The sequence below is a fragment of the Myodes glareolus genome, chromosome 17 (assembly GCF_982192425.1).
Source record: "Myodes glareolus chromosome 17, mMyoGla1.1, whole genome shotgun sequence".
Lineage (NCBI taxonomy): Eukaryota > Metazoa > Chordata > Mammalia > Rodentia > Cricetidae > Myodes > Myodes glareolus.
The window spans coordinates 42,952,630-42,966,451 of NC_142042.1; positions in this window are offsets into that span (position 1 = coordinate 42,952,630).

Consider the following 13,822-nt stretch of genomic DNA (forward strand, 5'->3'; position numbering starts at 1 on the left):
ATTTTCAATGGTTGGCTTACAAAATATTGGCACAGGGTGGGAGAGTTCAACATTCCCTGTGGGAGGACGGTTCACTGGTACCTCCTTGCAGGCTGAGAGTTATTATAGGTAGGCACTGTGAAGGCAAACTTTTCTCTATCTTTTTCTTGTAATGGTATAGTGAAGAAACAATCTTTCAGATCAATAACTATAAGAGGCCATCCCTTTGGTAACAGGGAGGGCAGAGGAATTCCAGATTGCAGAGGGCCCATAGGTTGAATAACCTTGTTGATAGCTCTAAGATCTGTCACCATTCTCCATTTACCAGATTTTTTCTTAACAACAAACACAGGAGAGTTCCAAGGGCTGGTAGATTCTTCTATATGTCCAGCATCTAATTGCTCTTGTACCAGCTGTTCTAAAGCCTGTAACTTTTCCTCAGCTAAAGGCCACTGTTTAGTCCATATTGGTTTCTCAGTCAACCATTGTAGAGGCATGGCTGTTGGTACCTCTGAAGAGCCATCAATTGTGTTGTGTTCTTGTATAGCTCTAATGGCTGGTTTCCGCCATCTGTAATATCTTGTAATATTGTCCTCAGAAATATGGGCTCTGGAAGCAGCAGGAATGTTAATTTGGGTATTCCATTGCTGCAATAGGTCACGGCCCCATAAATTCACTGCAATATTTGCTACATATGGCCTTAGTTTTCCTATTTGTCCGTCTGGACCTATACAATTGACCCATCTCGTGCTTTGTCTTACTCGAGATAGGGTTCCAATTCCTAAGAACTGAATATCTACCTCCTGAAGAGGCCAATGCGGATGCCAAGACTCTGGTGTAATGATACTTACATCCGCACCTGTGTCCAGTAAGCCAGTAATAAGTTTGCCATTTACACACACTCTTAGCTGTGGCCTTTGTTCATTTATAGAAGTCTGCCAGAATATTCGTTTACTTTGTCCTCTTAGATTTCTTGATTCATTCACCACATTTAACTCATCCTTCAGGCCGTTATTGCTTTTAACAGCAGGCATGGGGCATTCTAATTTCCCTGAAGAGGCATGTTCTCTGCAGTGATCGGAAATGACTGGACCACATTTGCCATGGGGGCCTTCGAGAGGCCCCCTATTGAGTTTCCCGATGGCAACGGGTTGCCCTGTTTATCTCTTGTTGACCTACACTCATTCGTCCAATGCCTGCCCTTTCCACATCTCCTGCATAAACCTGAAGGCTGAGTCCTCCTATTCCTGTTATTCCTAGAAGAGGCATTATTCCTGGACTTCCATTGTCTGCAGTCCCTTTTCATGTGTCCCATTTTGCCACAATGAAAGCATTTTGTAATCTGATGTCTCCTTTTACCTTTGGAAATTGCTTCTTGTACCCATGTTTCATTGCCATAATCAAATGTATCAACATTCATTGTATGTAAAACCCATTCGTCCAAAGGCGCTGATCTGAGCTTTAAAGGCCCCAGGATCCTTTTGCATTCTACATTGGCATTCTCATAAGCCAAAGACTCAATTACTATATTTCTTGCTTCTGGATCAGGTATCCCTATTTGTACAGCCTTAGTTAGTCGTTGCAAAAAATCACTAAAGGGTTCTCTCTGACCCTGTTTGACCCTGACATACGATTCTACTCTCTGACCTGAGTCTTGAACCCTGTCCCAGGCCCTTAGAGCTGCTGTAGCACATATGGATAAAATGTTTTCATCATAAAGAGCTTGTTCCTGAGGATCAGAGTAAGGTCCTTCCCCTAGAATTTGATCTAGAGAAACCTCAATTCCTTTCGCTGATTCTTGTTGTTGTAAAAGTCTGGCCTCTTGTTTGAATAGGCATTTGAAATGCCATAAAGGTCCGTTCTCAAGGACAGCTGATGTGAGCTGGTTCCAATCTTTAGGGGTGGCCCTGTTGCTCAGAGCCCAGGATTTTAACATCTCCCTAACAAAGGATGAATGTAGTCCATAATTCACAATTGCTTGTTTAAATTCTTTCAGATCATTCATACGTATAGGCTCCCATGTATGTTCTTTAACGACCTTAGGGTTTTTGGAGCCAGTTATCTTTTCTGATGTTATTACTGGAAAGGCAGGTATAACTCTATGTAGACTGAGAGTTTTTTGAGGTGAAGGTTGCCTTTCTACCTTTTGCTCCTGTTCATCAGAGTCTATGATTTCCTCAATCTTATTAAATCTGCTCACCATTGCCTTCTGTAAGTCCTGAATCTCCTGTCCAGTATTATGCTCCAAAGCCTTCATTAACGATTCTAAGGCATGGAGCTTGTCCGTCAGAGACACGATATCCTCCTTGGACATAATCCTCATGGCATGTACTGTGCCTTCTTGTATGGAAATCCTGTCAATTAATCTATCATACCCTTTTGATAAAGTCCGATTTTCACATTCAATGGTTATAATCCTCTCAGCTAATGTTTCAGCACTTACAGTCATGGACTGGAGGTTATGCGTCATTTTGGTTGTCCCCTCCTCCAGGGCAGTGACGCTCCCTTCTAAAGAAGCAATATCACACTGTACCTTCTTGATATTTTGGCCAGTTGACCGAGTCATATCAAACAAAGATCTATTCTCCTCCTTGAGAACTCCAAACTCTGATCTAGTCTCCTGCTTGAAAACTCCAAACTCTGATCTAGTTTCCTCCTTGAAATCTCCAAACTCTTTTTTGAGGAGGTTGGTATCAGTCTGAATTGTTCTTAAGGTTTTAATCTCTGCCCTCAGCATTGTAGATTCAGTCTGTAAGGACTGTATCTTTCTTATAAAATAGCCAAACACCAGAAAAGCAACAGATCCCAGGAATAACAAAGTAAGAGGAATATCTGAGACATCCTTCAGAATATCCTCCATAGCGCAACTGAAAAAACCATTGAACTTTTGGATAGTAATATTTTCCGACATTTTCAATCAAAGGAAATTGTACTTGTATGTATGTATGTATGTATTTATTTTCAACCGAAAAGAAAAATCTTACCTGTAATGACCGTTGCCTGCCAGTAGGAGGTGGGGCGCACCTGAATCCACGTGGCAGTGGTATTGATTGAGGAAGTAAACTCTAGAATATATACACTCAAATCCAGAGGTTAAATCCACAGATCACAAAAGGTCAGAGAGCTTCTAGTGGCCAATAAACAAGGCAATAAACAAGGCCCTGCTGCTCTGTTCAACCGGATGCAGAGGGTCGTGACACAGCCACTGCGCTGTTGCTAAAGAGGCCTAGTGCTTTGGGCCCCGTGTCCCTGTGCTGGGATTAAGGGTCAAGCTGCTTTCAGCACTCCTAATCAGTTATGGGTTTCAAACAGCTTGCTGGAACTTCAAAGGGAGCTTGCGCTGTGAGCTCTTTGACTCACGTTGCAAGGAGAAATTTAAAAATCCATGCTGAACAGGGCAAAGTAAGCCGGCAGAGACTGTCCGGACCTGTGTATCCTGGGAGGCAGAGCTGGGGGTGGGGGGGTGGGGCGGTTCTTAAACCAAACGCTGGGCGCCAATTATTAACGAATCAATCCCACACCAGTTATGTTTTAAGGGGTTATTTATTTGGCGGGGGGTAAAACTTACATACACCATAAACCGTCAGGAAGGGAGCCTAGTCGCTGGAGCAGGAGCCGGGAGCAGCAGCCGAGACCGAGCACCGGAACCAAGAGCCGGAACCAAGAGGGCCTATTCCGGATATGCTTCTCTTTTTAAAAGAGAAATATACCACGCCCCAGTGGGCTGGTATTTCAGCAGCTATTGGCTGACGGAGCGGAAGTCGCTCCCCGCTGCACTGTGGGCTCGTATTTCAGCGACTATTGATTGAGGCAGCGGAAGTTACTCCCACAACAGTCATTCATCAGTAATAATCCATTGGTTCAGGTTACCACTTATATCTCCACCTTTGTGTTGTCATCCACTGTATCACTCTATCAATACTCTCTCTTCCCACACCCTTTCTCTGACAGTTAAAGTGAAATTAGCTAACCTAGGACAACAGAATTCCACTCAGTGATCAGTTCATTTGTCACATTTAATTGTTTCCTTCATATCTCACAGATGGCAAGGCAGTAGACTGCTGGTGGCAGACCTTCAGTTTTATAGGACCGTCCCAGTTTTTGGTTGATGTCACTATTCTGGTAATAAAGTAAAACCTTCCGGTCACAGAGCCTATTTAATTGCTATATTTTATCCTGTTTGTGATTTAACATGCTTTCCCCAGTAACTGGCTGATCATCTAGTTTTCATTATATTTTTAAAAACATTGCTCATAAAATTTTGCTCTTTTTCTGGATAAGTTCTTTCTTTGATCAATAATTTCTAATCATCATCCTTCTTATTCTATTTTCTTTCTTCTCAAGATATTAGCTCTGCACTCAGGAATAAAATGTCTAGAAAGGCAAACCAAAATGATGTAATCCAACTGCACACAAGTAGTGGGGAGTGCTCAAAGACACAACCAATTAGAGAATGTATGATCTGGTCCAAAAAATACACTGGACACTCATTTCTATTGCATCAGACACTACAAATTTAAAATAGAAGCCTGAAATTTGTGTTTCTAAAGATTAGCAACTAATTAAAAATTTAAAACAAAGTGTCCATGAGCCAGTATTATTCAGAACAACTAACAGTTCTGAAGGACAAATCTGTCTCTTCGGTGCCCAATTTAGGACTTCTATGATCTCTTTAATAATTTCTCCCACAGTGTTACGAAGATATCCACCAAACACGAGTCCTGCGACTCATAATAATATTCCTTAGGTGGCAAGGGGGATCAGAGCAATTTAAGGTCTACCTATGGAGGAATCATGACTCCTGTATTTTTTCCACTCCATCTGGCAAACAGTTCCCCTCTGACTCAAAGAACCATCATCTAGCTGACTGCTGGCAATTGAGCTGGGCTCCCCCATAGAACACAACACAGGTATCCGTCCAAATCACTCTGTCCTGGGGATGGTCCTGTCTGCACTGAAAAGTTTATGATGCCACAAGCTGGTATATAGCTGCGCCGCTGCCTCTGCAGTGGCAGCCGAGTGCATCTGTCACGCAGGCTCTGCAGACATCAATACAATTGTTATCTTAGGTGCTGGGATTTTATTTTCCGCAATCCTTTATTTACTTCATTGAACAGTATTGAATTTTCTTCTGCCTGAGTTGGACAGTGAGACTAAATCATCAGCTGGTGTTTGAAATTGTCCTCCAGATGATTGCTTGCTTCTATTTCTGCTGTGAGTTTTTTTTTTCCTCTGAAGTACCGTTTTGGATTTTCAATTTCAGTGGTCAGTCCTGTGTTCCTCTTCACTGTGGAAGTTTAAGCAAGTCTCTGAAGCATGGCTTCCTGTTTATTCCTTATTTCTCATGTGTCAGAACTAGATGGTCCACACCTGTGGAAATCACAGACCTTTTCACAAGACTTTTCAGCATCATCTTGGAGAATGGTCTAGTCTTATGAAGGAAGGAAACAGGAAATATTTTGCTCATATTCAAAGAAATTTGGGCAAGTTTTTCTTATGCTTTATGCCATATGAGGTTTTTTATACTAAATTCATAATGAAACAATTTTTAATACACCTACATTTTCTCTCTCACTGTCACTGAAATTGAAAAGTACCTCATATTTGTAGCCATTTATTCTAACACTCATACTTTCTTGGGTCACTAATTAAGGGTACAGACATAATTTAAGATTTATTCCTCTTAATAGTACTGTTACTGCTATTATTTTTAATAAGGTTTCTAATGGTTAATCTTAATTTCAACTTGAAATGATTTAGATTTCCCAAAGGCAAGCCTCTGGGCACACCTGAGGGATTATCTAGATTAGATTGATTTCTGGTTGACTCTTTGAAAGGTTTTTTTTCCTCAGTTACATAAGCTGAAGTTCAAAGATCCATTCTAAAGGTAGGTGGCATCACACAGTCGCTTTCATATAAGGAGGAGCAAGGGAAAAGCTTTGACTTATTACTCCTGCTTGCCTTTGTACTTTTTGTGTTCACATACTGTGCTACAAATTCTGCCCCTGCTGTCCATTGCTGTCATTGGAAACCAATTCCTTCAGCATTCAAATGTGGATTGAAGACTACCGACTCTCCAGCTATTCTCCTAGCCTGGAACATCTGAGTGGAACAAAGATGCATCCAGCCTTGTGTACTGAGAATATACACTGTAGTGTTCAGTTTCTGCTATGTGAATCAGCAAGTGAGGACTGCCCAAATAGTATTCTCCAAGTACTAGTATTCACTACTAATGTGATACCCTCAATTAATTATACTAATAAACCTTAACTAATACAATTATTTTTGTTAGTACCTAGATTAACTTTAAGTCTGAAAGGTAAGAATTTATACCTGCCTCAGGAGTCATTATTTTCTCAGAAGGAATAGATACATATATGTTTTTATCTCAACCTATTGACGTTTCATATGAACATTCAAACTTTAATTTCACACCCTCCATTTATAATTAGAATCTGTCTGCCAAAGATTATCTGATAGCCGCACAGATCAAAAAACCCTACTGTCCTCTGAAGAGTCAATATTTATTGACAAATTTTGTGTTTCTGCTTGCTGGTGTTTTTTATTCTTTTCATATCTGAGTATATGTGGAGAATATAATTGGCCTAACAATAAATACAGTTTACTTTTGAATGAGAATATCTGTAAGCTGTAGGGAGCCACCTGGAGGCACAGGTGGTCCTGCAGTTTGGAGGTAGCCATGTGGGGCTGAGCACCCTTGCCTGCACCCTTGCTTGCACATGCTCAGACCAGCAGAATGGCATTAACCAATCAGGACAGCGTTCAAGCCTCTCCACCGTTTAAAAGCAGCTGCCTCGGGGCCCAACGCTCTCTCTCTAAGCTTTCTCTCGTCCCTGCTCTATCTTCCCTTCCCCCAATTTTCCTCAATCAAAGGGCTCCAAATAAAGATGTGACCAGAGAAGGAATTCTCGTTTTTGGTGGCGGTCATTCCTGCTGGACAGGATGGCCCCCCGCAACTGGTGCTCGAAACCCCGGGACGCCAAGGGACCCTGACAACTACGCCGGGGGACCCTGAGAAGGAAGCGCCCAGCAACGTGCTGAAAGCCCGGGAGAAAAAGCTGAAATCAGACACCAGGACACAGAGAGCCGTGAATTTCAGAACTCTGAACACGTGGAGCGGTGAGTGACGTCAGTTGAATCCCCCAAAAAGGGGAGGAAAAAGAATTTCAAAGTATAGGCCTAAAAAGAAAAGAAAATACAAAAAAAAATCAAAGTTAAGGTATCTGAAAGAAGGTACAGAAAGCAACGGGGAAGAAAAATTCCTTAAGTTCAGTGCAGGAGGAATGTGAACAGCAGCAAAAAAGGCGAGGTAACTAAGGCGGGACTTTGAGGACGATGGGGTACGGGAGACCGCGGCTTCCGCTCCCTTTCCATCCACCTGCGTACTTGCTGTTAGAGACTGGAGGCAACAGTCTCGTAGGGAGGCGAGTTTGATCGAGTTCGAAGACTGCCTTCCCTATTCTTAAAGAGCCACAGAGCTTTTGGAGGTGATTTTCGCCTAATTTTGTTAAGAGAGCTCAGTCTCTGGCTCTCACGTACAGAAAACTTAATTTTTGTTTGAGGAAGTAGCCAGCGGTGGTGGCGCACGCCTTTAATCCCAGCACTCGGGAGGCAGAGGCGGAAGCTGCGTGGTGAGCAGCAGCGCCGCTAAAGACCTAAAGACGGAGAGGGGCCAAACTCTGAACTGTGTTTCCATAGCAACATGGGCGGGTGGAGATGAGTTCCCAGAGAACAGGGCTCCGCGCGCGGGCAGACCGGGCAGGAGAAGCCCCCCCACGGGTGGGCGGATGCCCCCCTTGCTGGAGCTTGGCGGTGCGAATTCAATGCCTGAGGTGAGGCTGAGGTACAGTTTGCAGGTACGGAATAAACGGCGAGCCCGCGCACGGCCCGGGGCGGAGCCATGCCTTTGGGCCATGCGGAGCGCGCCACAGTGGGCCGCGCCTCAGAGACGGTCGCCATCCGCTGCTGCTGCCGCCGCCCTCAGCCAAGGTCGCTAAAAATTCAGTCAGATAAAAACATTTGTCGCTAAAAATTCAGTCAGATAAAAACATTTATCCCCCAAACATCGCCCCTTTGTCAGCAGGAAGTAGTCAGATTGATGGTCTACGTCCATTCTCCCTCAAAAAACTAGTCCTAATTATCATAATAAAGGCGCGTCAACCTGGTTACCATTACCTATTGCCTCTGGCAACGGGTGGAATAAAACAATGCTACCTAGAGGTTTTTTCATTTGAATGGGGAGCTGGAGAGATGGCTCAGAGGTTAAGAGCACTGCCTGCTCTTCCAAAGGTCCTGAGTTCAATTCCCAGTGACAACTGCTTTGGTTTTTAGACATAAGAGGGGGACTAGCTTCCCCCAGAGAAAGGATTTCTCTTGCATTCTTTACACTTAATTTTTAATTCAAAATTTTGCTGGTACAGGCAAACAAGATTTGCTCTTTGAAACGGAGACATGCAAGTCTCTAAGTTCAAAACCAGCCTACTTCCAGTACTGATTGTGCTGAATTTTTACACTGAGAGTTTTTAATACTCTTAAATGTTAATTTGGGAGGAGAGTTTTGTTTATGTTTTTCTAGGAATGCTGACATACATCTGGATGCCAGCGAGACCGACCAGAGAGATAAAGAAGATGACCCAGTGGATGCTGAGTGTCCTGCAAGGAAAGATTCATGCGGAGGCAGCAGAGATGACCTTCTGGGCGGTGCCAAGAGCAGCTGTTTCACACCATCGACTTGAGCAGCACCCTGTGCAACCTCTTATCTCTTAACAATTTTCTGACTGACTCTACTTTGCCTTTTCCTTCCTTAGGAATGGGTGGGAGCAGAGGTATTCTTGGCATGCTGTGTCTAGGTGGAAGTGCTGTATGTCTTTGATTGGTGTGCTACCTGCTAGCCCAAGTGAGGTGGGACAAGGTCTTTGTGACACAGGCCTTGGCAGTCTTGGTATGTGTATCCTCACCCCAGGTTTGGCTCTCAACTTCAAAAGAGCTCATAGGCAATTAGCCATGCATAGCCTTAGCACCCTCTAGGGACCAGATAGTCCCACAAAGCATGGAGGAAGGTATGCATAGGCGGAGGGTGTGCAGACACAGCCCTAGCACTCCCAGGGAAGTAGTTGTCCCATTGCACGGGAAGGGTGTGTCTTGCTTTTCTTTTCTTTAATCTGTCCACACATCATGAGGTGGGGACCAGATTGAAGAATAGTTTTGCCTTATTGCTCTTATTAACAAGAGAAGAGGGAGATGTAGGGAGCCACCTGGAGGCACAGGTGGTCCTGCAGTTTGGAGGTAGCCATGTGGGGCTGAGCACCCTTGCCTGCACCCTTGCTTGCACATGCTCAGACCAGCAGAATGGCATTAACCAATCAGGACAGCGTTCAAGCCTCTCCACCGTTTAAAAGCAGCTGCCTCGGGGCCCAACGCTCTCTCTCTAAGCTTTCTCTCATCCCTGCTCTATCTTCCCTTCCCCCAATTTTCCTCAATCAAAGGGCTCCAAATAAAGATGTGACCAGAGAAGGAATTCTCGTTTTTGGTGGCGGTCATTCCTGCTGGACAGGATGGCCCCCCGCAGTAAGCAAAGTTTTCTGTTTCCTGCACTGGGAATATGAGATCTCTAAATTTAAGCTGCTAGCTACTCACTCAACAATTTCTAAGGGATATGACAGCACTGGGGAACACACATGCATGTTTCGTATGTTTGTGATAATATAAATAATAACAGATATTTATTTAATACCTCTTATTAATTTGCCAGGGCTATACAGACAACAACTCACATACTAACAGGCTGTAATTGGGTCATTCTTCTAGAGGTTAGGAGTTGAGAGATCCTGTCTTTTCCCCCATTTCTATTATTATTTATTTTCAAAACAATATTTTCCCATTTCACATACCAATCCCAGTTTCCTCTTTCTCCCACTTCTCCCACCTTCCACCAACCCCATCCCCATCTACTCCTCAGAGAGGGTAAGGCTTCCCGTGGGGAAGCCAACAAAGTCTAGCACACCACTTTGAAACAGGACCAAGGTGCCACCCACTATATCTAGGCTGCGTATAGCATCTCTCCAAAGGGAATGTGCTCCAAAAAGTCAGTTAAAGCACTAGGGATAAATTCTGGTCCCACTGCCCGTGCCCCCTCAGATTGCTCCAGCCACACAACTGTCACCCACATTCATAGAGCCTAGTTTGATCCTATGTAGGTTCCCCAGTTGTCAGTCTGGAATCAGTGAGCTTCCAATAGCTCAGGTCAGGTGTTTCTGGGGATGAGATCATATCTTTTGTGAACAATAGGAAAAGGGTAAGTTCCTGCTTTAGTGCCTTCCCTGTATATGTATCTGTCTCTAATTCAATTTTTTTCTTTCTTTGAGAAATTTTTCAATTTTTCATAATTGATCCGATTCTTTTTTTTTTTGGGTTTCCTATACAAAATTTATTCAGCCTTCAAGATTACATTTAGTGTTCTCAGTAACACGGACAAACCATTTTAGTCTTCACTGTTCTCTTTTCTCTGATCTCTGGTCACAACAATCTAAGTCATTTTAATTATGGTATATAGAGAACAAAGTTCCCTAACGCATCATATAAGTGTTGCCATATTTTCTCGGCGAGGACTGGGACTCCTAGCAGGGCTGATCGAACCAAGGTCTCCTAACTCCAAGTTTACTGTTCTTTGCATTGAGTTCTTGTTGTCTTACTTGGGGTACATTACTCTCTGTGATGAATTTCATGTCTTCACAAGTGCTGATGAAAAATAGCACTGTTTATGGAAGGTATATTTTAGGCTCTTTTTTTTTTAGTTTCCTGTTTTTTATTATTATTATTTTATTACTTAAAAAAACAGTTCAAATTTCTACTCTCTCCCCTTCTCCTACTCCCTCCCCACACTCTTCTACTCTCTCCCCTCCAATCCTAAGAGAGGACAAGGCACCCTGCCCTGTTGCAAGTCCAAGGCCCTCCCTACTGCATCTAGGTTGAACAAGGTATACATAATGGCTCAGATTCTATTATATTAAACCTAATTACCTCTGTAAAGCTCTTGAAGCACAGATGATGAAATTTAAGCTATGTTTATTATATAATTAGAAATAATTTTGACAATGAATGTTATACATTTTTAATCTGGTTGTTTAGGGCAAAGTAACATGTACTGTAGGCAATGTGAAACAGCTATGTAACCCAGGGCTGAAGCTTTGAAGAAGGTTCATTCTTACTGTGGTTCAAAAATGAACTCAATTATATACATTTGAATGATCTGAAAATATTGAAGACTTTAAGAGCAGTAAAAGTTTAATAAAAAGTAAAGCTGGACGTAGTGAAAATGAAATTTGAGTAAGCATGGGAAAAAGACAGATAAGGTGGGAGGTATTCTTGAGGTCACAAAAAAGTTTAAATAAAAACACAAGGTATGATTATGAGGAATGAAGGGGTGGGAACAATCAGGGATGTGTTTTCAGCCTTGTAGAAGATGCTCCTACCTGGGTTATTTCTCCATCACTACCTAACCTTTTGCTCTGTAAAGAGAATGTGATGGTATCTCTTGTGTGGCTCCCATGAGTACTTTCCTGAAGTGAATTCATAGTCATGAAGTCATTTTAAAATTAGTTTCTCAAAATATATCCAGTCATCTAGTAGCTGCTCTCCAGGATATACCATGTTCAGAGAAAACAATCAGAAGGAACACAGCTGTGTACAGCAAACAATGAAAATATAGGGAAAAATTTTATTTTTTTAACTTAGTGGATATAAAGCATTATGTCAGGTTTTAGATATATGAAGGTTAATAGTAAAAATGATACATTCATTAATATTAGAAAAAGATTGGCCATGGGTCATTAAAAAGTCCTTCATTGCTAATTAGATAATTTAATATTCCCCTTTTCCCAAAATTCCTGAGACTATTACATATGGCTCCTCTCAGACAAAGCATTCAATAACACAAAAATTTTATGTATAAATGATTGAATACAGAGCAACGGTTAAAGTATAAACGCTGATTTTTTTCTTTCTCCTTCAGTAGACAGGGTCTTGGGTTCCTTCTGCTGAACAGATGGGTTATTTAAAAACAAATCAGAGACTTCAGAAATGCTAATGCTTCTGAAAACAACGTGTATGACTCTGGAATATTCACATCACTGAGGATTCTGCTGAGAAGCTTGTGCACTCGCTAGAGAGGATTCGCAATGACAGCAACTGAGCTTGCTTCCAGATGCCCTGCTTGAATGAAGCTACCTAGAATTAGCTTGAAGATTTGCTTATAACTTTTTATCTTTATTTGATGATTCATCTCTTCTTGTGCCTTACAATACACATGTTATATAAAAATAACTAATTTGAAGACATGACTGACTAGGATATTGTTGTGGCTTGTTCTCAAAGACGAGTCATTAGTGGGGTACCACACTACCATTGGGCATGAAAAGCAGCATTTATCTTCAGCGTTTGCAAATCATCTAGGCAACAGTATGTTCTGCAATTTAGATTTTTTTCACTTATGAGTATGTCAGGAATTTTATTATTACAACTTATAAATTCATGGTCAACATTAAAACTGTCACTTATTTATTTTTATTTTTATTAACGTGTGTATGTGTGTGCCTGTATATGTAGGTGTCCAAGGAGGCCAGAGGAGTGTATAGGATTCCGTAGATCTGGAGTGACAGGTTATTGTGAGGCTATCTGAGGTGAATATTGGCAACTGAACTCACACCCTCTTTATAGACAAAACTCTCCCTTAATTACTGAGCCTCTGTCCAATTTCAATTTATTTATTTTTAAATTTATATTTGATACGCTTTTGAGCATGCATCCAGGTAAAATCTTTATATACACATGAATATGTGAGATTTATTCTTATTTAATAACTTAAAATACATTTTTTCGTATTTTCCTGAAATAGATAAGGTAACCAAGCTTGTGTCATTAAAGGTTTAGCTCTACACTTTTGCACAAGGCTGGTTAGTGAGTTCTACAAATAAATTTTCCCTCTGTATATCTTTGTCCACTAAATTTAGAGTTAGACCCACATAGGTCTGATCAAAGAACTCTCTTCAATTGCAGATGTATTTCTTCTGTGCTCTATAATTATTCCCTTCTGGGAGGGCATGTAAATAGTTTGTTTAGAATAGAGGCTTTAAATACTAGTGATTTTATGATTAGTCTCTGGTCACAGTGTGTGTTAAATTGCCACTGGATAGAAGAGGTATAAAGATATACATTTTACTCATCATTTTATAAAATATAAATCTTTGTGTTATGGACAGAAATACTGTCTACCTATTTATTTAAATAGACACATAGAAAGGTAACTTTAAAATAGGGCTGTGCACTTTTCACTGTCTTCTTGTCAGTAGTCTTGCAGGCAGACCTGCCATTGCAAGGATACTATTAAGTAAGTCTTAGTTATAATGAACAAGCATTCCAGAGACTACTGCAATTTGTGGTTTTTGAAGATAAAAGTTAACTATGTTTCTGTAACTCTTTTCTGCCACTGTTCGTTTGGTCCTGATCAAATTTCCTCATAATTATTGACTGCTGGATTTAGAGAGACAGTAACTGAGGGTTCTATATGGGTTGATAGGTAGTAATTACTAGACTTGCAATGTTGTATGCAAGACATTTTTATTTTCTGTCAGGTACTTCACGGAAAATCACCTTGCAATCTTCATGGCTTTCTAGGCTGCAAGTGCAACAAACTGTGGCTAATCTTACAGCCAGAAGATGGGATGAGCCAAGCATAGAACTTGAGAGAGCTCTGAACCTATTAAATTCGCCCTTCTGGAAAGAAAAACATCCTGGTACAAGAAAGGGAGACATGATGTGTTTGACC